Below are 21,463 nucleotides of genomic sequence, written 5' to 3'. Positions count from 1 at the left end.
GAGCATCTTAATGGCAAGATTCAAGTTTTTTATCCCCTCTGCCTTGCCCACGGTAAGCCCTCAGTAAGTATTAAATAATGAACAAATGAATGAATCAATGGGACAGGTTCATCTTCATACGTATTTTTTTCCTTCAAGGCACCTTGCACTGAGTACAAAGTATAAGAAAATTCAGGCTCTGGAACCAGAGTGCCTTTGTCCAAATCCTGGTTCGATGGGACCCAGAGTAGGTATTCAACTACTCTGGGCCTTCTTTCCTCATCTATAAAATGTTAATAACGATAGCGCTTACGTCACAGTGATGTTGTCAGGAGTTCAGGGTTAATACAGGTAAAATTCTCAGAACATTGCTTGGTACACAGCAAGCACGCAATAAGTGTCAGCCTCTACCTTCATTCATTCATTTATTCCTACCAGAGAACTGGGTCTCTCTCCAGGCCACAGGAATCACGGAGAGGATGGGTGCGGAGATCTTCATACCTGTGTGCTCTGTGGAGGTGGTTTTGCTTTGCATGCAGCCTGTTAAAGCAGGTTGGTTAATTTTGTTCAGGTGGCTGGAAGTTTACTATGTTGGGGTGGAGCGCCAATTACTGCTTGGTGGCAGAACAAAAGACTTGTAAAGTTCTCATTACTGATGGGCTTGCCCTGCTCACAGTGCGAATGGCACACAGTCAGGTGTTTTCAGTCACCTGAATAGAGCCTGTTATTTGGATCCAGGCCAGGTAAAGGGCTATTGTTTTGTATTATTCATCTCAGGGAATTTAGCCTGTTTTAAAGGAACTCTTTTTCTGCCTAAGGGGAAAAGAAAGCACTTCCTCATGAAGAACACAGATTTATTGGTTGTAATGGAAATTTACCTGTCTAGGCTTTGTCTTTAAAAACCTACGTGCTTATTAATTTGTTAGCAGAGTGGCTGCAGGGCTGTTTGCTGTTTTAGGGGGAAACAGTAAGCTTCTAGCTAAGGATGTCCTTGAAAACATCACTCCTCCTCTCCTACTGTCATCCTTCTTATCTGTCAAAGTATGGGGTGGGCTGCCTGCTTCCTGTCCCCCTCCCTCCCACCAACTTGTATTCATTGAGCTCCTGTCATATGCAGGGTACAACTGTAGGAGCGGTGGGGTACACACAGATAAACAAAAGCTGATTAAGCCATTGCCCCACCTTCAGTTAATCTGTAGTTTTGCCGGGAAACTATAACCAAAATCACTGTGTCGTAGTTAAGGTTTTCAACACCTCCCATTGAAACAGTTTTTCAATGGCTTCCCAACCAACCTCCCAGCCTTCATTCGGGTTTTCCATCCTCTACCACTGCCAGAAGGTTCTTTCTGAAGCACACGTCCAATCAGGATGCTGCCCTCCAGCCCTGTAACACAACAGGCCCTCCAAGCCTTGTTTGCTTTTCTCATTCTATGCTCTCCTCATTCTCTTTGTCTTGCAAACTCTTACTCAATTTTCAAAGCCCAGGACCTTGCTTTTTCTGTACCCATCCCCTTGGCAGGATGAATTATGAATCACCCCCTCCTACTGTGGTATCCCACACATTTTTTTTAAATAGTAAAACCATAAACCTTTAAGCACACCTCAGTTTTAGCATTTATCACAGTAAGATCCTTCACCTGCCTGTCTCCTCTAATAGCCTACAAGCTCCTACACAGAAGAGGGACCACTCTTAATTTTTGTTTCCTCAGTGCATGGCACTGTGCTGGTGCTGCACTGGTGATTTCGAAGTCATTGAACATTGTAGGTGAGAAGTGCGTTAAGGAGACGCACAATCTCTAGGAACACTACTGGATATAATACAAGGGCAAAAAACATTTCTGCCTTTTGATTTCCCAAGCCATAACCATGCATTTTGGGGAAACTCAGAGACCAGGGACCTGAGGGCTTTTCCCCTAATATTTCAAACGTAAGAAAATAAAGTATAACACACCAAACACTCTTGTCTGCACCATACAGCTTTAATGAATCTTACTTTGCCATACTTGCTTCAGATGAATTTTTTCTTTTTAAAAACATAAATATTATAGTTAATGCATGCTGTTAAAGGCATCCATTTCTTCATGAATTTAATGTTGATCATTCTAATATGTTTTTATACTTTTCCTACATAAGCATGTATTTCTGAACAATGTTTTGTGCCGTTTTTCACATTTTTAAACATGTTAACTTGATATAGATTCATACTATATGAGATGACAATTTGTTTTTTCTCTTAACATGTTTTTGAAATGTATCCATGTTTATATTTGAGATTTATTCATGAGGATATGCTAATTTGTTTCGACTGTTGAGTAGCACACCACTGAGTGAATATACCACGCTTTATTTGCTCATTCCCCTGTTGATAGATATTTTTTTGCTTCCATAATTGATATTGCAAAACATTCTTACATATGTCTCTTTGTGTACGTGTATAAGAGTTGTCCTGTAAATCTAGAATTGGTATTTCTGGATCGTAAGGAATATTCCTTCTCAACTTTACTCACTAGTAACACATTACTCTCCAAAGTGATTGTACCGTTTACTCTCATCTTTGCCGTTCTATCCAGCATGAACCACTGCCGCCCACACTTTAAAGGTCTTGCCAATCTGATGGGGATGAAATGATACCTCATTGTGATTTGAATGTGCATTTCCCCAGTTACTGTGGAGGTGAAGCTTCTTATGTTTATTGGATACCTGGTGTCATTTATTTGTGAATTTCTAATTCATACCCTTTGTTGATTATCCTCCTGGCTGGCCTTTTCCTCACTGATTGTGGGAGTTCTTGATATATTCTGGATAGAGTTTGTGACGAGTCTTTTTACTTGGTTTATTGTGTCTTTTCTTGAACAGTAGTTGTAATCTTAATTTAGGCAAATTTATTGTTTCCTTTATGGCTTGTGGGTTTGTTATTCTCTATTTTAAAAAACATTTCCTTACCCCAATGTCATAAATCTATTCTCTTATGTTTACAGTCTCTTCCAAAAAGTTTTACATTCTACTTTAAAAAAAATTGTTTTTATTTTGCATTCCACTTTTTGTTTTCTGGTTTTTTTGTAATTAATTTTTATTGGCGTATAGTTGATTTACACTGTTGTGTTTCTGCTGTACAGCAGAGTGAATCAGTTATACATATACATATATTCACTCTTTTTTAGATTCTTTTCCATATAGGTCATTATGGAGAATTGAGTAGAGTTCCCTGTGCTATACAGTAGGTTCTTATTAGTTATCTATTTTATATATAGTAGTGTATATATGTCAAGCCCGATTGCATTCCATCTTGAATTTTGACTTTTCCATATGGATAACCAATTACCCAACATTGTTTATTGAATGGTCTGTCCTTTCCTTATTAATGTCACCTCTGTCACGTATCAGGTATTCAGATACATGTGAGTATATTTCTGGGCCCTCTGTTCTATTCCATTGGTCTATTTGTCCATTCCTGCACTAATTACTTTACGTCAATGGCTTTGTAATAGGTCTTAATAACTGGCAGGGTCGGTCTCTCCTCCTCGTTCTTCTTCAAAATCATTTTGGCCATTCTTTGGCCTTTTCTCTTTCATATGAATTTTAGATCCAGCTTGTAAAGGTCTAGGATAATCCCTACTGAGATTTTGATGGGCATTTCATTAGATGCATATATTAGTTTGGGAGACATCCTCCTATTTATGGTACTGGATAATCCAATCCATGGGTCAGGTAGAGCTCTCCATTGATTCAGGTTTCCTTTTGTGTGGGATGTGGCGATGAACCGCAGAGCATCATTCCCAAAGAAATTCCCAGTGGAAGAGTAAAGAGCATCTAGAAAGTGATCACTGGGTGTGAGCAGAGTCGAATAGCAGGAAATGAAAGTAAGCTCTTCAAACCGCTTGCTGAGGTTTGGCTAAGCCAGGGATGGTAAACAAGCTCCCACTCCCTAATCCCGCAGTGGTAGGTAGTGCTATAGTCCACCAAAGCAGGACCTCCGAGCCTGGGGCTCTCGGCTTCCTTCCCAACCTGGCCCTTTAGGCAGCTCCCAAATTAGTCAGAGCTGGCACGACTAGCAAAACTAGCTTAACCTCTCTGGAGGAGGCATTTCCTGGGACCCTTGAACAGCCCAACACCGGTGGCTCTGCAGGCCTGCACGGGGCTCTGAGCTTGCTGTCTTCCAAGATAGAAGTGCAGGCCATCAGACTTGTGATCTCCTCCTATTTTAGAGATTGCCGCCTCCTGGAGAAATGGTAGATTTTGTGCAAACCAATTAGCTCTGTAGACTGAATGGAGATATAATTTTCTGCAGGATCTGGTTTTGACTTCATTCCAGCCACCAGCCTACTCTGTGTTGTTAAGCTTGCAGAAGCCCTTGAAATCTGGTCCCTGAGTGCCAGGCAGTGGAAGCTACTTAGTTTCCTCACACCTTTTATAAAAATGATCATTACAATATATTATAAAGAGATTAAAACAGAGACTTTTTAAAAGACTTCTCCCTGCTCCCTCTGGGCCCTTGGTATCTGGCGCACAGTAGGTGCTTACCTGATGCAGATTAGGTTAGTGAACATTCATGAAGAATGTATACTGTGTCAGGCCCTGGGTTAAATACCTAAGATCTGAACCCATTTAGTCCTCACCTCAGTGGCATTATCATCTCCATAAAGGCTCAGGGAGCTGAAGTGACTCATCCAATCAAGGTCACGCAGACAGTCTATGATGGAATTGTGAGCCAAGCTCTATCTACCTGTGACTGTGGAATCCACGTCCAGTGCCGTATACCCACTTCTGCCTGTTATGGAAGGGAGGAGAGGAGGGAGGGCAGCAGCAAGAGGAGGGAAGGAGGAAGCCAAGAGAGAAAGACAAAGGAGAGCAGAGAGAGGGAGGCGGGTAGAGTTGGAGGCTCCAGGCCTGCCCTCCTTCTCTCTTTCCTAGAGTCTGTGTCCTGGGGTCCTGGGAGTCTAGAAGCCCCATTGCAGCTGTCTTGCCAGAGTGCTCTTGTTTACCCTGGGAGGAAAGAGAGGGGAAGGAGGGCAGACTTTCACAGCTGAGGATCCTCTTTGAAGGGGGAGGCACGGTTCTTTGAGGCCTAGTGGGTGTAGGGTGAAGGGGAGAATCCTGAGCCCAATAACCAAGGTAGCCCTGCCGTTTAAGATGGGGACAGAAAAGCCATGTCGCCCCCATGACCTCTGTAGCCTGGGAGAAGGGCTCAGCTAAAGACCAAAGGCCCAGGGGACTCCCCATTCACTGGGAAACCTGTGAGACGTGGAGCAAAAGCCCGGTCGCTCAGATTGAGCTGGGGAAAGGCTGGAGCTGAGAAGACAGGTGGGGTCCCTACGTAGGAGCTTCCTCAGGACCCCTTGGGTCATGAACACAGACATTAATCTTCCCTCTCCCATTGCACAGATGGGGATCTTATTCACTGGGTGATGGTCCTGGGGGAAGGTAAAGAGGGCAGTTGAAGATCTCCAGCCTCTGCAGGTGGGCCTGGCTCAGGCAAGCAGAGACTGACATCTTCAGCCTCACTGCATGGGTAACAAGGTGAGAATCTCAACTTGAACCTGTTAAACGTCTGATTTTTCCCCTCCACGGCACCGGGTATTGACAAAGCGCTTAACTAGCATTGACTCTTTTAATTCACTTTTTAAATTAGACAACTACATTTCCTCATTCCCATGCTGAATAGCCCTTAGAAAAATGAAAAAGAGAAAACCCAGGTACGGAGAGGTGAAGGGGACCAGCTAATACCTCCCAGTTGGGTCCCCTCGTCCCCTCTTGGCTCTTGGCAGGCAGAGATGGTTGTTCAGTCTGCATTCTTTCCTGCTGAGCCCGGAGAAGTTGACAATGCTCAGAGGGGCTCTGCTGGTCTTCCTCTCCAGTTGCTCAGTGCTTGCCAGTCTCTGCGGGATTATGTGAGAGGATGGACAGAAAGCAGTGCTGTAAGGAAGAAGGAAACATGTAAAAAAAATCTGTCCTTTTATGCTTCGCCACGATAATGCTGTTCAGCTATGGCAGATTTTATTGCCCAAAGGTGGTCCTGGGACTTCGCTGGTGGCCCAGCAGTTACGAATCCGCCGTCCACTGCAGGGGACACGGGTTTGATCCCTGGTCGGGGAACTAAGACCCCACATGCCACAGAGCGACTAAGCCTGCGTGCCGCAATTACAGTGGAGCCCGTGCCCCCTGGAGCCCACGCGCTCTGGAGCCTGTGCCCCACAACTAGAGAAGCCCGCACGCCGCAACGAAAGATCCTGTGTGCTGCAGCTAAGACCCAACGCAGCCATAAATAAATAAACGGGAAAAAAGGTTAAAAAAAAAAAAAAGATGGTTCCAACAGTATCTCTCATCCTACATTCTCTTTTGAAATGTGATCTTGCCATTTCCCCATCAGGAGGTAACATCTATTTCTTTACCCTCTTGAATCTGGGAGGACCCTATAACTGTTTTGACCAGTAAAATATGGAGGAAGCGATGCCAGAGCTGGCATGGCCCTTAACTGGCCTGGCAACTTCCTCTTACAACCCTTTCGAACCCAGTGGCCATGTTGTGAGAAGCCCACACCACGTGGAGATGTCACATGCAGTCAACAGCCCCAGCTGAGCCCCTAGGCGACAGCCAGCATCAAGTGCCAGGCGTCCACATGAGCCATCTCAGACACCCTGTCTAGTCGAACCTTCCGATGACTGTGGCCCCAGATGACCTCTGACTATAAGCATGTGAAAGACCCCAAGTGGGAATCACACAGCTGAGACTAGTCAAGGCAGAGACCCATGGAGATCATAATAAATTAGTATATGCTAAATTGTTTTAAGCCACTAAGTTTTGGGGTGCTTTGTTACTCAGCAATAGATAGCTGGAACAGAAATAGACTACCCTAAAACGTATGCTGTAAAACAACCACCATTTGTTATTTCTCATGAGTCTCTTTGCTCAAGTGTCTTCAGGCAGTCGGCTGGGGGCTGGCTGCTCTGTCGTGGGCTCAGCTGGGATGAGTCAGCTCTGCTCTCATTCCCCAGCAGACTAACCCAGGTCGGTCTCAGGGGTCTAAGAGACAGAGGAGAAGATACAAGGATTCTTAAGACCTAAACTTGAAGCTGGCATGCTATCACTTCCACTAAATATTGTTCAAAGCAACTCTCAAAAGCACATATTCAAAGGGTGTGGAAATCAATTCTATTTCTTTATGGGAGGAATTACAAAGTTGCATTGCAGAGGTTATGGATACTGGGTGGGTGGAGACTGTGGCTGTTTTGCAGTCGGTCTATCCTCATATCCAATGAGGATATTAAGAAGTTTGCTGGGGCTTGTGAGATATAAATCCCTCCTTTGTTTTGATTGATATCTTTAGTTAAATCTCTATCACTCAGTATTACTTTTCATTCTTTTAATTTTCCAGCCTCCACATTGAGGTAAAGAGAAAAGGGCAGTGAGGAGTGGCTTCGGGGTGACCGGTCACCCTTGTCAAGTGCTTTAGCTTTGTGGTTTTCAACTGGTGCTCTGTGAAGCCCTGGGTTTCTGTGGTGGCTTCTCAGCAGCTACCACGAAGGGAATAAATGTGTCTACGTCTGAGGTCCCCACCTTAACCAGGGCCACTCTGCTCTGACTTGTGATTTTCTTTGGAGAAATGTTATGCAGCTTTGAAAAAATAAAAGACAAAGATTTGAAGTTCACTGAACTAGACCAACCTCTCCATCTTATAGAAAAGCAAACAGTCTTAGTGAAGTTGAGTATCTACTCCAAGTTACTCAGCAAATGAGTATCTTGGCTGGTATTAGAACCCCAGTCTTCTGACCCACCATTCATTTTAAATCCAGATCTCCTAGCTTTTTCTCCCCTCTCTTCACTGGGTTCAAGATGGAAAAGAATTGCTGTAGCCTAATGGATAGAGGGGAAACTGAGGCAAGCAGAAGGGATATTCCTGACACTTCTCAATTCTTTACTTCCCCAACAAGTGAGACCATTCATAGTCCTTGAGCTGCGAGCCTCAGTGACCCCCATTACACACATACACACACACACACACACACACACACACACACACACACACACACACATGCCCTTACATGATCCCTACAAGGCTTGATCCCCAGAACCACAGACAATTCAGGGCATCATTTGGCAGGCAGGCAGGACTGGCTGGTCAACTTCAAGGCTGAGCAGTGCACACTTGATGGAGTTGACTCGTACAAGGCAGATAGAGCTCCATCTGGGAGAAAAGCTCATTTCCCAGGAGAAGTCTTGGTCTCGCTTGGAGCCTGTGATCTCCTTGTTCTCCTTCCAGTGTGTTAATTCCATTTCTCCCTAAGTTAGATTTTTTAGGACATGAGCTATTTATATCTCCTCCTAAGCCCTTTCCAGTCTGTTTCCTGTTCAAGTACTGCATTAGTCACCAGAAAGTGTCTCAGGCAATCTCTGAGTCCCTGCTTGCTCTCAGCAACAGGGAACAAGGATGCTAGTCAGATTCAGAGTGGTCCCGGTGGGGAGGGGGCAAGAAGGAGGCAGGAGGCTAGGCAGGGAAGCAGAGGGGGCATCTCCTGGCCCCCCTCTGTGGCATGAAGCTCTTGGTCCTTATGTCTTCCTGGAGTTTACTTAGCCCTTAGAGACACAGAAGCCCTGCAGAGGCACCTCCATTTGGCTGCATATTTTTGCCATTACTTGATGACCTATTTGTATGCAGCTCCTTGCAGAGAATTTCCTCCCAAGCCATATATGGTGATTTCATTGCACCACAAACTGACATTTCTATTTGTAGTCAGTGACAGAGGCTCCTTCCTGACTTCGCCTGCCTGTCCCTACATCCCTCTTTTTTACTGTAGCCTACCTAGGCTGCTCTGAGCTTTCTCCAAGCTCAGGTCTCGCCAAGTGTGTTTGGTCCCAGGAACTTACTAGCTGCCTCTGAGGGTAGGGCCCCTGATCTGAGCTGAGCTTTTGTATCCACAGGCCCAGGCAGCAGTGACCTCTGGGGCCAAGGGGAGGAAGAGGTGACTTCAGGGAAGGGAGTGGGCAAAGGGGGCAGCAACAAAGATCTACCTCCACAAATCCCTAGCGAAGGAGTTGAGTACAGGGTTTCTGACCCTGCCTTGCTGGGGACAAAGGAGGAAAATGTGGAGGAAAGTCTGATTCCATTTGCATAGCAAGTCATCAGGTGACAGCGTCCCAGAGACTAAGGTCTTTTCAACTTTTGCCTCACCACTCCCCAAGCCCCAGACAAGGGGACCCGAGTGTCTTGAACAAAGCTCCTGGGCTTCACAGGTGACTCAGTCTAGGCTCTCTCCTCGGGGGCAGTGGCCTTCTCAGTCCCACAGGCTCAGCATTGCCCATCTCAGAGCGGCAATGTGTCACCTACTACCAGCCGGACACGGGCACCTGCTTTATTTATGCCAGGATGATTTTTTATTATGATGATTATTATTAGCTCTATTTATGCTGAGTTCTGTGGAGAGAAACACTCTGAATGCTCAGAAAGGGTCTTGGTGAGAAGGTGCCTGAGCTAAAGGCGACCCTCCTGGCTCTCACTCAGAGAGCTGGCATGCACACCAGCCCCCTGAGCGGAGGAAGTGGAGGAGGAGGAAACCAGACGTGAGACATGCATACCAGGCGCCCGCCTGGGCCAGCATATCAGGGCTGCTCCTCAGCTGTGCTACACACCGGCAGTCTGGCACAACTCTTGATGTCTGTTCGGTTTCCATCCTAGGAAATTCATTACAGACCGTCTCCCACAGAGCACACTCAATTACATCCTTACGATGTAAGAGCCCAGGAGACCAATCAGGGACGGCTGAGTCAGGCTTAGTCAAGGATGAGATTGCTTCTGCCAGTGCTGGTGGCCTTGGGACTGATTCTCGGGGCAGGGCGGGGATGCAAGGACCAAGCAGGGATGTCCCTCCTCTAGGACCATGATGGTAGATTCTGAAGCAGAGAGCATTGGAGGGTGAGACCCTTATCCAAGTTCTTTTTTTTTTTTTTTTTTTTTTTTTTTTGCGGTACGCTGGCTTTCTTTGAAAATTTATTCCTCAATAATTTAATAATTTTTTTCATTACTGTGAATGGATTATGTGTTCCTACTTCTGCTTTTAGGCAATCACTGCTTAGAATAAAGAAAATCTATTGTCTGTTGTATAGTTATCTTATATGTAGCCACCTTAACAAATTTTTTTAAGTCTAGTTTTTTTTTTTTTTTTTTTTTTTGCGGTACGCGGGCCTCTCACTTCTGTGGCCCCTCCCATTGCGGAGCACAGGCTCCGGACGCGCGGGCTCAGCGGCCATGGCTCACGGGCCCAGCCGCTCCGCGGCATGTGGGATCTTCCCGGACCGGGGCGCGAACCCGTGTCCCCTGCATCGGCAGGCGGACTCTCAACCACTGCACCACCAGAGAAGCCCCCAAGTTCTTCTTTTGTTTTGTTTTTTTGTTTGTTTGTTTGGTTTTTTTTTGTTTGTTTTTTTGTTTGTTTTTTTTGCGGTACGCGGGCCTCTCACTGTTGTGGCCTCTCCCGTTGCGGAGCACAGGCTCCGGACGCGCAGGCTCTGTGGCCATGGCTCACGGGCCCAGCCGCTCCGCGGCATGTGGGATCTTCCCGGACCGGGGCACAAACCCATGTCCCCTGCATCGGCAGGGGGACTCACATCCACTGCGCCACCAGGGAAGCCCCCAAGTTCTTCTTAAAACAAAGCCCTCTCACTCTTTCATTTTTTTAATTCTGAAAATTAACATACATACAGAAAAGTGCCTAGACACTTATACATTCTAATAAATAACTATAAAGCAAATGCCCACGTACTCACCACTAACATCAGGAAATGAAACATTGCCAGCACTCTGAAGCTCTTTGCATATCTCTATTTGATCACACTCTCCCTCTCCCTTAGATTTTTATGGACTTTACTTCCTTTTCTTTTAGTTTTACCACAAGTTTGCAGTCCTAAAAAAACAGTTTTGTTTTGCCTGTTTTGAGCTTTACATGAATAGAATCACGTTGGGGTTTCTGTGTCTGGCTTCTTTTGCTCAGTTGTATTGATGGGAGTCATCTACATTGTTGTATGCAGCTGTAGTGCCCTCCTTTTCATAGCCGTATAGTATTCTGCTATGTGGGTATATCAAATATATTTATCCATACTACCGTTGGTGAGCATTTGAGTTGTTTTCAGGTTTTGACTGTTATGACAGTGGTGTAGTGGGCATTCTTGGTATGTATATCCTGGTGCCATGTGCATGTATTTCCCCAGGGTTTATACCTAAATGTGGAATTGCTGGCTCGAAGGATATGCCTGCCTTCACCTTTACTAGATACACTAACAAATGGTTTTCCAAGTGGTTGCCTGCCTCTTGCCCTCTCTCTATTGCACAATTGTAGCAGCTGTGCTGAGGGAAGGAAGCCACAGGTCCAGAATTGCTGGTCCCAAGAGATGCTCCAGGAAGGAGAACTTCTACTGAGAAATCAATATGTGTGCGCCTTTGTTTCTTTCCATGTCTCACTTATGGGGCCCGTCAACCCCTGCCTCGCTGTCCCAGCCTCTGCTGTGACAGCCCCCCATAGCTGCGCCCATTACTCCCCTGACCTCAGACTCACTTCACTGTGGTTCCCAGACTAATCTAGTCAGGACATGGAAGGCAGTTGTCCTCTGAAGGTTATTCCAAGGAGTAGTGGGACCCCAGCCATCAGACAGGAAGCCAAGGGAGATTATACAGGGCAGGGGCTTGAGCAGGGCTGGTGGCAGGATGGCACTGTCATGTCTGGAATCTGAGGGCCGATGGCAGCCTGGAACAAGCAGGGAGTAGGAGACATTACGTCCTCACTAGGCCCAGAGACCTGGGATGGACCTAGGCTGCCTTCAGCATAGCATGCCATTCAGGGAATTTTTTTTTTTAATTTAATGCCCCACAATTTTTTTTTTAATTTATTGAATGCTTCATTGTACCAGGCACTATGTCAAGCCTTTATTTATTTATTTACTTATTTTTGGGCCTCACTGGCATGCGGGATCTTGTCCCCAGGTAGAACCCACACCCCCTGCTGTAGAAGCGTGGAGTCTTAACCACTGGACCGCCAAGGAAATCCCAGGGATCTTTATATTGAGGCAAAAATCCCAACTTGAATACTCTTAAACAAAAAGGGGAATTTATTGGCTTTTAACAAAATATAATGAGAGGTCTGCCTTCAGGAGAAGCTTGATTCAGAAGCTCCAGCCATGTCATCAATGGAACATCTTGCCTCTGCTTTAAGAGAGACAGTGGTTGCTAAGACGTGGTAAGATGAAGCTCCATAGAAAAGATAAGATTCTGGAACAGGAATGGAAACCAGCAGCCGTGGCTGAGGCCAGGTCTCTGCATCTATAACTGGAGACAACTTGGGGAGTTATCCTCCATTTTTAGGTATAGTGAGTGGCCCCAGAGTGCTCCTAGTGCCTGAGGAGCCATTCTTAAACTTGGGGATCGGCAGACTCACACAACCCTAGAGAAGCATGTTTGCACCCTCAGATTCTTGAAAAAATTAATGTATTACCAGTCTGAGCAGCTGGGAGGGTACTCTCAGAGAGGAAAGAAAAAGTGAATGTTCTTACTAGACATGAAAAATTTGAATATATTTTCTATCTTAGACATTAGGAACCAAGGTGTGATTTGAGATTTGGCACAACTTTCAGGTAGGTGAGGAGGTTTAGATTCTAACATGCTATCGGAATTTTTGGGATATTTCTATGTTGTGTGAGACCAAAGGGACAGAATATTTGAATGCAGGGCTGTCTTGGAAATCTTAGAGGTACAGTAGCAGCACTGATTTTCAATAACATCTATTATTATTTTTTAAAATACAGAAATAAAGTATAAAAACCAATTGGTCCAAAATTCCACTGACAACCTCTCTGGCATTTTTCAAAAATAACACCTCTGCATGCTATTTGTATAGAACAGTATAAAATGGAAACGCGAAATCCTCTTCCTCAGCCTCCCTTTCCCACCGGGACCCACAAGTCAGAATTCCTTATGCGATTTTCAGAAAATTGTTTCTTCAACAGTCAAACCCAGAGTAAGAAGGATTGGTGAATTGCTCTGTTAGCTGTCCCACCTAAATGAGGGGAGACCCAAAGCATTACAGGCCCTCCGGCCTCCTGTCTAATGGGCCTCGATACCCTCATTCCAGATCATGGACTCAGCTACCTGGATCTAGGTGATGGACTCAGCTCTCTGGCGCCAGGAAACCTCCCCTGTGGGCTGAGCTACACTGACCCTTCTCCCCTCTTCCTCCCCTCCAGTCCCACTCCTCCCCACCCCCCACCCCTCTCCCGCCCCACCCCTACCTTTCACCAGGGCATCCGTCCTAAGAAAGCTCATAGCAGGGGAATATTTACTAAATGAGAACACCCTGAAGGGAAAGATTTTCCTACTTGATTACATGTCTGGCTCTCTGGAACATCTTCTCTCTATTTTTTCCACAGTGATTCATCCAGGGATCATCAGAGACAGGCTGCTTGGGGAAGATGCCATTGTTCTTCCCAAGCTTTGATCGGGGTTATGCAACATTGTGCCGATTTGTGTTTAGAAGCCTCCCCACTTTCCCCTTGCCACTTGTCCCCAAAATTTAGGGAAGGAGAGTGTATAGTGCCTGGGTTTACATTAGCATGAAATACGTTGCCTTAAGAGTTGAGTCATATGTACCCATAAATATGCCTTTGCATGACATTGGGCCTGGAAGTGAGGTTCTCAAAAATTCTCATTTATTCATTCACTGTATGATTACTGAGAGTTTACTCTCTACTAGGCACTGTGCTAGACCTTCAGGCCGAGAAAGAGAGAGAGACAGCTCAGGCGTAGGGACAGCATGCTCAGAGGTGCAAATATCTGAGGGTAAATATGAATGACTCCTTATAATTAGATTTTAGAGTAAGTGAAGGCCGGTGACAAGAACTAGGCTGGAAAGGTAAATGGGGTGATGAAGAACCTTGAATCCCAAGATCATCCACTTGGACTTTATTTTAAAGGCTGTGGGAACCTCTGTGGTTTTGAGTAGGAGAACTGAATCATTCAGGGATGCAACAGAAAGAGATGGCACACTCAGATGAGGAAAATTTGAGGAGTGTTAAACAGAAAGGCTATTTACTAAGGTTTGGGTAAGTATAATGCCATACTGGAAGCAAAGAACATGAGGGCTGTTGGTAGGAAGGGGTGAGGGGAAGGAGCAGTTACTGAGAGAGAGAGTCATGCGAAGGTCACCTTGAGAGGAGCTGTGGCCTTTGTTTAAGGTGACTCCACGGTGAGGAGGCATAAAGACCCCAGCCTCACTCCCCTCCCCCTTTGACCTCCAGCTGGTACTCCCCATTGGCCAGATCCAACCAGAAGCTAGAAGCCAAGGGAGGCCATTGTTGTGGTCTATACAGGTTAGTCTCCAGGACCAAGAGTGGGATAGAGTGCATTTGCAGGGGCAGACGGAAGGTGTCCTGCCTAGCAGTGGTGTGATGAGATGAACAATTCCACAAGACCATCTTGGGTGGGTTGGAGGATGAACAGAGGCAGGCGGATGGGGACAGGAAGAGAGTACAAGGCTCTGAACTAACATGGGTTGTGGAGATGGGGAGGAAGGGAAAGATTAAGTGATACGGAGGAAGTGGAAGAGGCAAGACTTGTTGAATAAGGACAAGGGGGGCGTCTAGAGTAGCCTGGGTACTTGGGTGGGTGGTGACGCCATTACCTAGGAGAGGGTTCAAGTCCAAGGGCAGGTGCTGCTACTGGAGAAAAATCACTCTTTTCCAGCGGCAAAGGCAGCTGTGAGCTGAAGCACCCCTCTGCTTCCTGCTCTGGTCAGAATGACAACAGCTTCTGGCATCCTTCTACTTTCACAGGGGTCTGACCTTCTCAAAGTGTCCAGGCTGCAAACCGATTTCCCTGACTTCACTGCTCTCCCCTTTCCACTGGTCAAAACCCAGTCCTTTTTAATGGGAAAAACAATTACAATAAAAAGTGGCTGACTGCTAGCTCTCTGAGGAGGTAGATGCACATTTTTAAAGGATCTACTGTGATGAATTTATAGTTAATAGACTATGAGAGGGTGATTTTTATTTTTAACCCTGGACGCTCCCAGGGGCACTCTGAAACCCCAGCTTCACCCAGTCCCACCACCTCAGAAGAGCAAGGTAAGTGATGTAGTGTCTCCTCCACAGGATGGCAGCCCCTAATCTGGCATTATGTATTACTCAGGGCTTTTCAATGGTGGGTGCAGATTTTAAGTTTGGCTTCTAAGAAGTGTGTGTTATGTTTGGGATTGGGTAGACCTAATATATTCTAAAACAACAAGGCAACTTTGGTTAAGTTTTGTGAGTAGGGTATCCAGAGTCCCCTCTACCCCCAGCACAGTGAAATCCAGTCGTCCTGCCCATGGACAGCTGCCTTGAAGAGGAGAGAGCCCCAGGAGGCCACCCCCAACACAGGAGAGGGGTAATGGAAGGTGGGAGCGAGGGAGGTGGTGTTGCTAGGCAGTCGGCTGCCGTCCTGCGTCGCCCTGGTGATGCCAGTTTGTGTGTACAAGGCGGGTGCTCACGGGTACTCGCTGAGCATCCGTGTAAGCAGGCTGGACTTTTTTCACCATGATGCATTCCTGGAAACCATGTTATAATGTGACTTGTCAAAACTTCCCAGAGGAACAGCATTGGTTCTCCTTGAGGGGTTGTATTCCTGACTAAAGATGCAGCCAGAGATAAATCATAACTGTGATCAACAATCTGTCATAAGCAGAAGGCACAAGTGCCCAAATATCCTCAATGAGTTCTAGGGCTAAACCTATCCTTCAAACCTCACCAGGAAACTATGACCTGACTCCATGGGAGCCTCCAAGTACTATGTTCATTCATTCACTCATTCAGTCATTCGAGGGCTGTAGGGGTCATTGTGGTTCACTCCCAACATCAATTCCACTTCAGAGAATTAGTCTTTGAAGCCAACATTATGAGTTGTAGTCTTAACCCCTACCACCTCAGAATGTGACCTCTTTTGGAAATAAGCTTTTTTTTTTTTTTTTTTTTTTTTTTTTTGCGTTACGCAGGACTCTCACTGTTGTGGCCTCTCCCGTTGCGGAGCACAGGCTCCGGACGCGCAGGCTCAGTGGCCATGGCTCTCAGTGGCCATGGCTCACGGGCCCAGCCGCTCCGCGGCATGTGGGATCTTCCCAGACCGGGGCACAAACCCGTGTCCCCTGCATCGGCAGGCGGACTCTCAACAACTGTGCCACCAGGGAAGCCCTGGAAATAGGCTCTTAACAGAGGTAATCAAGTTAAAATAAGGTCATTAAGGTGGGCCTTAATCCCATATGCCAGGGGTGTTCTTATTAAAAGGGGAAATTTGGGCACAGAGACACACATGCACAGAGGGAAGATGATGTGAAGACACGGGGAGAAGGCCATGTGAAGACGGAGGATTGGAGTGTTGCATCTACGGGCCAAGGAATGTCAAGGATTTGGGGCAAAAACCACCAAAAGCTAGGGAGAGGCAAGCCAAGATTTTCATTCAGGTTTCAGAGGGAGCATGGCACTGCCAACACGTTGATCTAGGACGTCTAGTCTCCAGAACTGTGAGACAATACGTTTCTGTGGCTTTAAGCCATCCAACATATGGTATTTTACTATGGCAGCCCCAGGAAACTAATATAAGCAACCATGGTAATCCCACCCTCTTGGCCCAATTATGGCCAAAGAGCTATATAAGGGGAAGGCTGCTGGGCTAGAGTCTGAGAACAGCTTCTTCTTTTCCCTCTACAGGTGCCTGGCTGTGACTCTGGGAATTGCTGCCATCATACTGTGAGCCTAAAGGGCAAAGCCCTCACGGAGGAGGGCAGAGGTTGGATGGTAAAGGATCTGGGGCAGGTGACCTTGTTGAGTTGCTCCTTCAGCCAAGCTAGAGCGAGCCCAGCCTCTGCAGTTCCGTCAGATGTGATGAGACGATTCCCTGTGGTTTAAGGCAGAAGGTGAAGTAAAGTCTCCTCACTGACACCAGTGTCCTCCACCTGTGGCCCTTGTGGATTGCCTGTCACATGTGCTCAGCACTTCTCCCTGCCACCTCCCTCATGCAGTGAGCCTCCAGCCCCCTCCCAACCTCTATCTTACATCTCAGTATTAACTGTGGTGTGGATGATTTGCAAAGATAGCTGCAATAATCCCTCTTATCCTGTAGTTTGCAATGCAACTTTGCTGCCCCTCCCATCAAGAGGTGGGGTTTATTTCTCCATCCCTTAAATCCAGGCTTGGCCATGTGAGCTGTCCTGGCCAATGGGAAATTAGTAAATGAGACACAAGCAGAGGCTTCAGAAGCACTTGTGAATTAGGGCTTATCTTTTGGCTGCAGTTGGAACCCTGGGACCATGACGCAAATGGGCCTGTGCTAGCCTGCTGGTAGGGCCACATGGAGGAGAACTGAGGCACTCCAGCTGACAGCCAGCACTAACTGTCAGATGTAGGAGGTGTGTGTGATGGATCTTGGATCATAAAACATTAGTCAACTGCCCATAACTGCAGCCACATGAGTGACCCCAGGTGAGAGGAGCAGAAGATCCACTGAGCTGAATCCAGCCTGAATTGCTGATTCACAGAACCACAAGCAAATAAAATGGCTGCTGTTTTCAGTGACTAAGTTTTGGGGTAGTTTGTTATACAGCAATATCTAGCTGACACACTGACAGACAATCCCCAATCTGGCACAATTCCCTCAGACTCATCCACATGCCAGGCACTGTGCCAGGCACTGTGGATACAATCATGAGAAACAACAGACCTGCTCTCTGGTCTCTTGGGAGAACTTAGGATATTATTATGTGCCAGGCACTGTGCCAAAAGCTTTAGATATGTTAACCCAGATGAGAGGTTTACAGTTGTCACCCTTATCTTCCTACTGAGGAAACCAAATCTCAGAAAGTAAGAAAAGGGACTTCCCTGGTGGCACAGTGGTTAAGAATCCACCTGCCAACGCAGGGGACACGGGTTCGATCCCTGGTCCGGGAAGATCTCACATGCCGCAGAGCAACTAAGCCTGTGCGCCACAACTACTGAGCCCGCATGCCACAACTACTGAAGCCCATGTGCCTAGAGCCCATGCTCCGCAACAAGAGAAGCCACCGCAATGAGAAGCCCACGCACCACAACGAAAAGTAGCCCCTGCTCTCCACAACTAGAGAAAGCCCGCACGCAGCAACAAAGACCCAAAGCAGCCAAATAAATAAATAAATAAATAAATAAATAAATAAAATTTTAAAAAAGAAAGTAAGGAAATTACCAAATGTGGCAGATTATATTTTCCAAAGATGGTTGCCACAATATCTGCTGTCTGATACATTCTACTAGAACCTTGACACCCCCCATCAAGAGGCAGACTCTAGTTCCCCTCTTGAAACTGGGTGAGCTTGTGATTTGACTGTAAACTAATAAAATGCAGAAGGGATGCTACATGACTTCTGAGGCTAAATCATAAAAAGAAGCTACAGGTTCTACTTTACGAGCTGGAGCACTTGTCTTTGAAGCCCTGAGCTTCCAAGTAAGGTCGCCATGTTATGAGGACTCCTAGGACACACAGAGAGACAGCCAGCCAGTAGCAAACACCAGAGGATTCTGGCCCGCAGCCGTTGCGTCATCCCCAGGCTTGGAATCTTCTCCCTGGAGGCCCAGGAATCATACATCAGAGATAAGGTCTCCCCACCGTTCCCTGTCCAACACACAGAATGCGTGAGCATGCTACAATGCTTGCTGTACACCACTAAGTCTTGGGGTGGTTCGTTATGCAATAGTAGTGAAACACCTAAGGTTACACAGCTAGGTAACAAGAAGGGACGTGAGGTCAGACTTTGACCCTGGAATTCTGACCCCAGAGCCCAAGTTGCCAGCTTCCCCTCAGACAGCCTTTTGCTCCCAGGCTCCCCAACTTCCCTCCCAGCATGGAAGCTTGGTTCCCCTGACACCACCACGTCATCATGAAAAACCACTCTCCCCCCGCCCCCCACGTGCTGGGGGTGCGTGTGCTTCTTACTCAGCTGCTGCCAGGCCACCACCTCTCAGTGCTCCTCCTTTCTGAAAGTTCAGTCCCCTACCTTGCCTGGGCTCCATGACAACACTCTCCCAAACTTTAGGATGCAGCCCCACCTTCCCTGAGGATTGCAGTTCCTGCTGTACAGGTTTGCTCTGCTCCCCATTGAACCCCGTCTGAAAAACGCACCTAACTATGTGTACCTACTGTGGGTCAGGCACACAGTAGAGACGCAAAGTAGAATGAGCTCTGCATTCATTTCCTACGGCTCTGTGGCAACTTGCCACAAATTTAGTGCTCAAAACAACATAAATTTACTACCTTAGAGTCCTGGGGATCAAAAGCCTAAAATGGCTTTTATTGGACTAACATCAAGGAGTCTTCAAGGCTGCATTTCTTCTGGAGGCTCTAGGGGAGAAGCCACTCCCTTTGCCTCTGCAGCTTCTAGAGGCTGCCTGCATTCCTTGCCTGGTAGCCCCTTCTTCTGTGTTCAAAGCCACCAGTGTAGCATCTTCAAATCTCTCTCTGCCTCTCCTGCCTCCTTCTTCCACTTCTGACAACCCTTGTGATTACATTGCCCCCCCACCCCCCCACCCACCGCCCGTGCCGCCACCCAGATTATCCAGCAAAATCTCCTTATCTCAAGATTCTTTGTTTTTTTTAGTTTCTGGTATCGATCCTCAGATAAATCCACTGACTCTTTTTCTACCTAAAAACTCTGAGCATGAAGAAATGATCTAAATGTTTGTTGGGGGAGAAGGGTCTCAAAATCTGCAAACTGCCAAGATTTACTAAGGGTCTCAAAAGAGTTAACCTAACTTATTGAGGGACAGTGACCCATTAGAGCCCCTTGGAGGAGGAAGGCTAGGATGGCACTGATACATGAGAGAGAGCCAAAAGAAATGGTGACATTCATCTTGAAAAGCATGCAGGTAGCCACTGTTTTCAAATCTCTGGACGGCTCCAATGGGGAAGAGGAGGGAGCTTGTTCAGAGGGGGCCCTACAGATGAGGACAATGAAGGAAGGCCACATGGAGGTGGGTGGCAGCCAGCTGAGGAAGAGCCAAGAGCCATCCAGACATAGGACAGGCTGGCCTGTAAGGTGGTGAGTTCCCCACCCCTGGAAGTATCCAAATATCCATTCTTTCATTTACTCTGTCAACATATATGTATTGTGGTCCAGCAGTACTTTGAGCGCCAGACAGGCAAGGTTCCTACTGTCAGGAAGCTTACATTTTAGTGGGGAAGACAAAAAAATTTTTTAATTATAAAAAAAATTAAATAGGGTCATGGGAGAGTACATTCTGGGTGTCTCCTTTGGATTGGGTCATAGGAGTGAACATCAAGCAGAAGCAGAATGGTCTCTTAGCAAGGAAGGTGTTAAGGGAACATCAGGCCCCTAGGGACCTTTGAAACCCCTTCCATTCTGAGTCCATGATCTCACATAATACTACTTGCACATTTGTTCCCTAGTGACTACCAGGTGAGCCTCCCCAGAAGGCGGATATGGCTGAAGGAACCTTGACCTGAGCCCCCCGTGCATGCATGGTCAGGGCCGGGGGTGTCCCAGGCACGGTGGGGTGATGGCTTCCTTTATTTCCAGCTGCCACCTCCCTGCGTTTTGCCTGCCTTGCAAAGGCTTGATTGCATAACTGCTGGGCTTGGTTTTATAGCACAGCACAGCATGCAGCTTGTAAATCTTCTCTCACTTCATGAAATGCCAGTAATTTCACAGCCAGGGATTCCTGTTCTCATAAAGTCCTCCCACCAGCAGACTTGCATCTAAAAGTGTCCTCTGGACGGATGAATTGATGTCAGCGCTGCTCTGGAGCCAAACACCCAGGCAGGCAGCCTCCGCCACCCCCTTAGCTCGCCTGAAGCCCCTAGAAATGAAGGGCATGACTGCTAGGCACGGCCCCTTGGACACAGCTCCCGGGAAGCAGAGGATATGGCAGCCCCACATTGGGAACTGAGGCACATTTATCTTCAAGCCTATTTGAGGGGGAAAACACACTTCTAAGCAATATGCACAGTTGTCCCATGTGGGGAAACATCCACTTACGTTTATATTTGCTAGTGACTCTCAACCGTGGCTCCTATTAGAGTGACCTGTAGAGTTTTTAAAAGAGAAGCTTACAGAAAGAGGCATTTCCCATGGAGAGTCTGACCCAGTGGAATCATCTAGAATCTAGAAAGGGCCCCCTGCATCTGTATGTTTCACAGGTAAACATGTGCCACCTAATTCATGAGAAAACGAACAAGGACATGTGGCAGCCTTCTAAAACGGTCCCGTGATCCCCACCTCCTAGGACTCATACACTGTGTAAACCACTCCCCTTGTGAGTGGGCTGGACCTAGTGACTCACTTCTATGAATAGAACATGGAGCAAAATGATGGAATGTCACTTCCAAGACTAGGTTACAAAAGGACTATGGCTTCTGATGGACGCTCTGTCTCCTTCTCTTCCTCTCAGGGAAGCTAGCTGCCATGTTGCGAGTTGCCTATGGGGAGACCCA

The 21,463-nt window shown here is 46.8% G+C and overlaps 1 long non-coding RNA gene across 1 annotated transcript; it reads right to left on the bottom strand.

Moving 5' to 3' along the window:
• Window positions 1-5,591: 5,591 nt before the first annotated feature.
• LOC114483971 (uncharacterized) lies at window positions 5,592-21,094 on the bottom strand. The gene is made up of 3 exons (XR_003676327.1): window positions 21,009-21,094; window positions 18,203-18,579; window positions 5,592-5,892 (listed from the first exon to the last, which is right to left on the bottom strand). It is a non-coding gene; the product is annotated as an uncharacterized lncRNA (long non-coding RNA).
• Window positions 21,095-21,463: the final 369 nt, after the last annotated feature.

Source organism: Physeter macrocephalus, chromosome 16 (assembly GCF_002837175.3).
Source record: "Physeter macrocephalus isolate SW-GA chromosome 16, ASM283717v5, whole genome shotgun sequence".
Classification (NCBI taxonomy): Eukaryota; Metazoa; Chordata; class Mammalia; order Artiodactyla; family Physeteridae; genus Physeter; species Physeter macrocephalus.
Note: the sequence above shows the minus strand (reverse complement) of the source record. Positions and strands in the feature narration are given on the sequence as shown.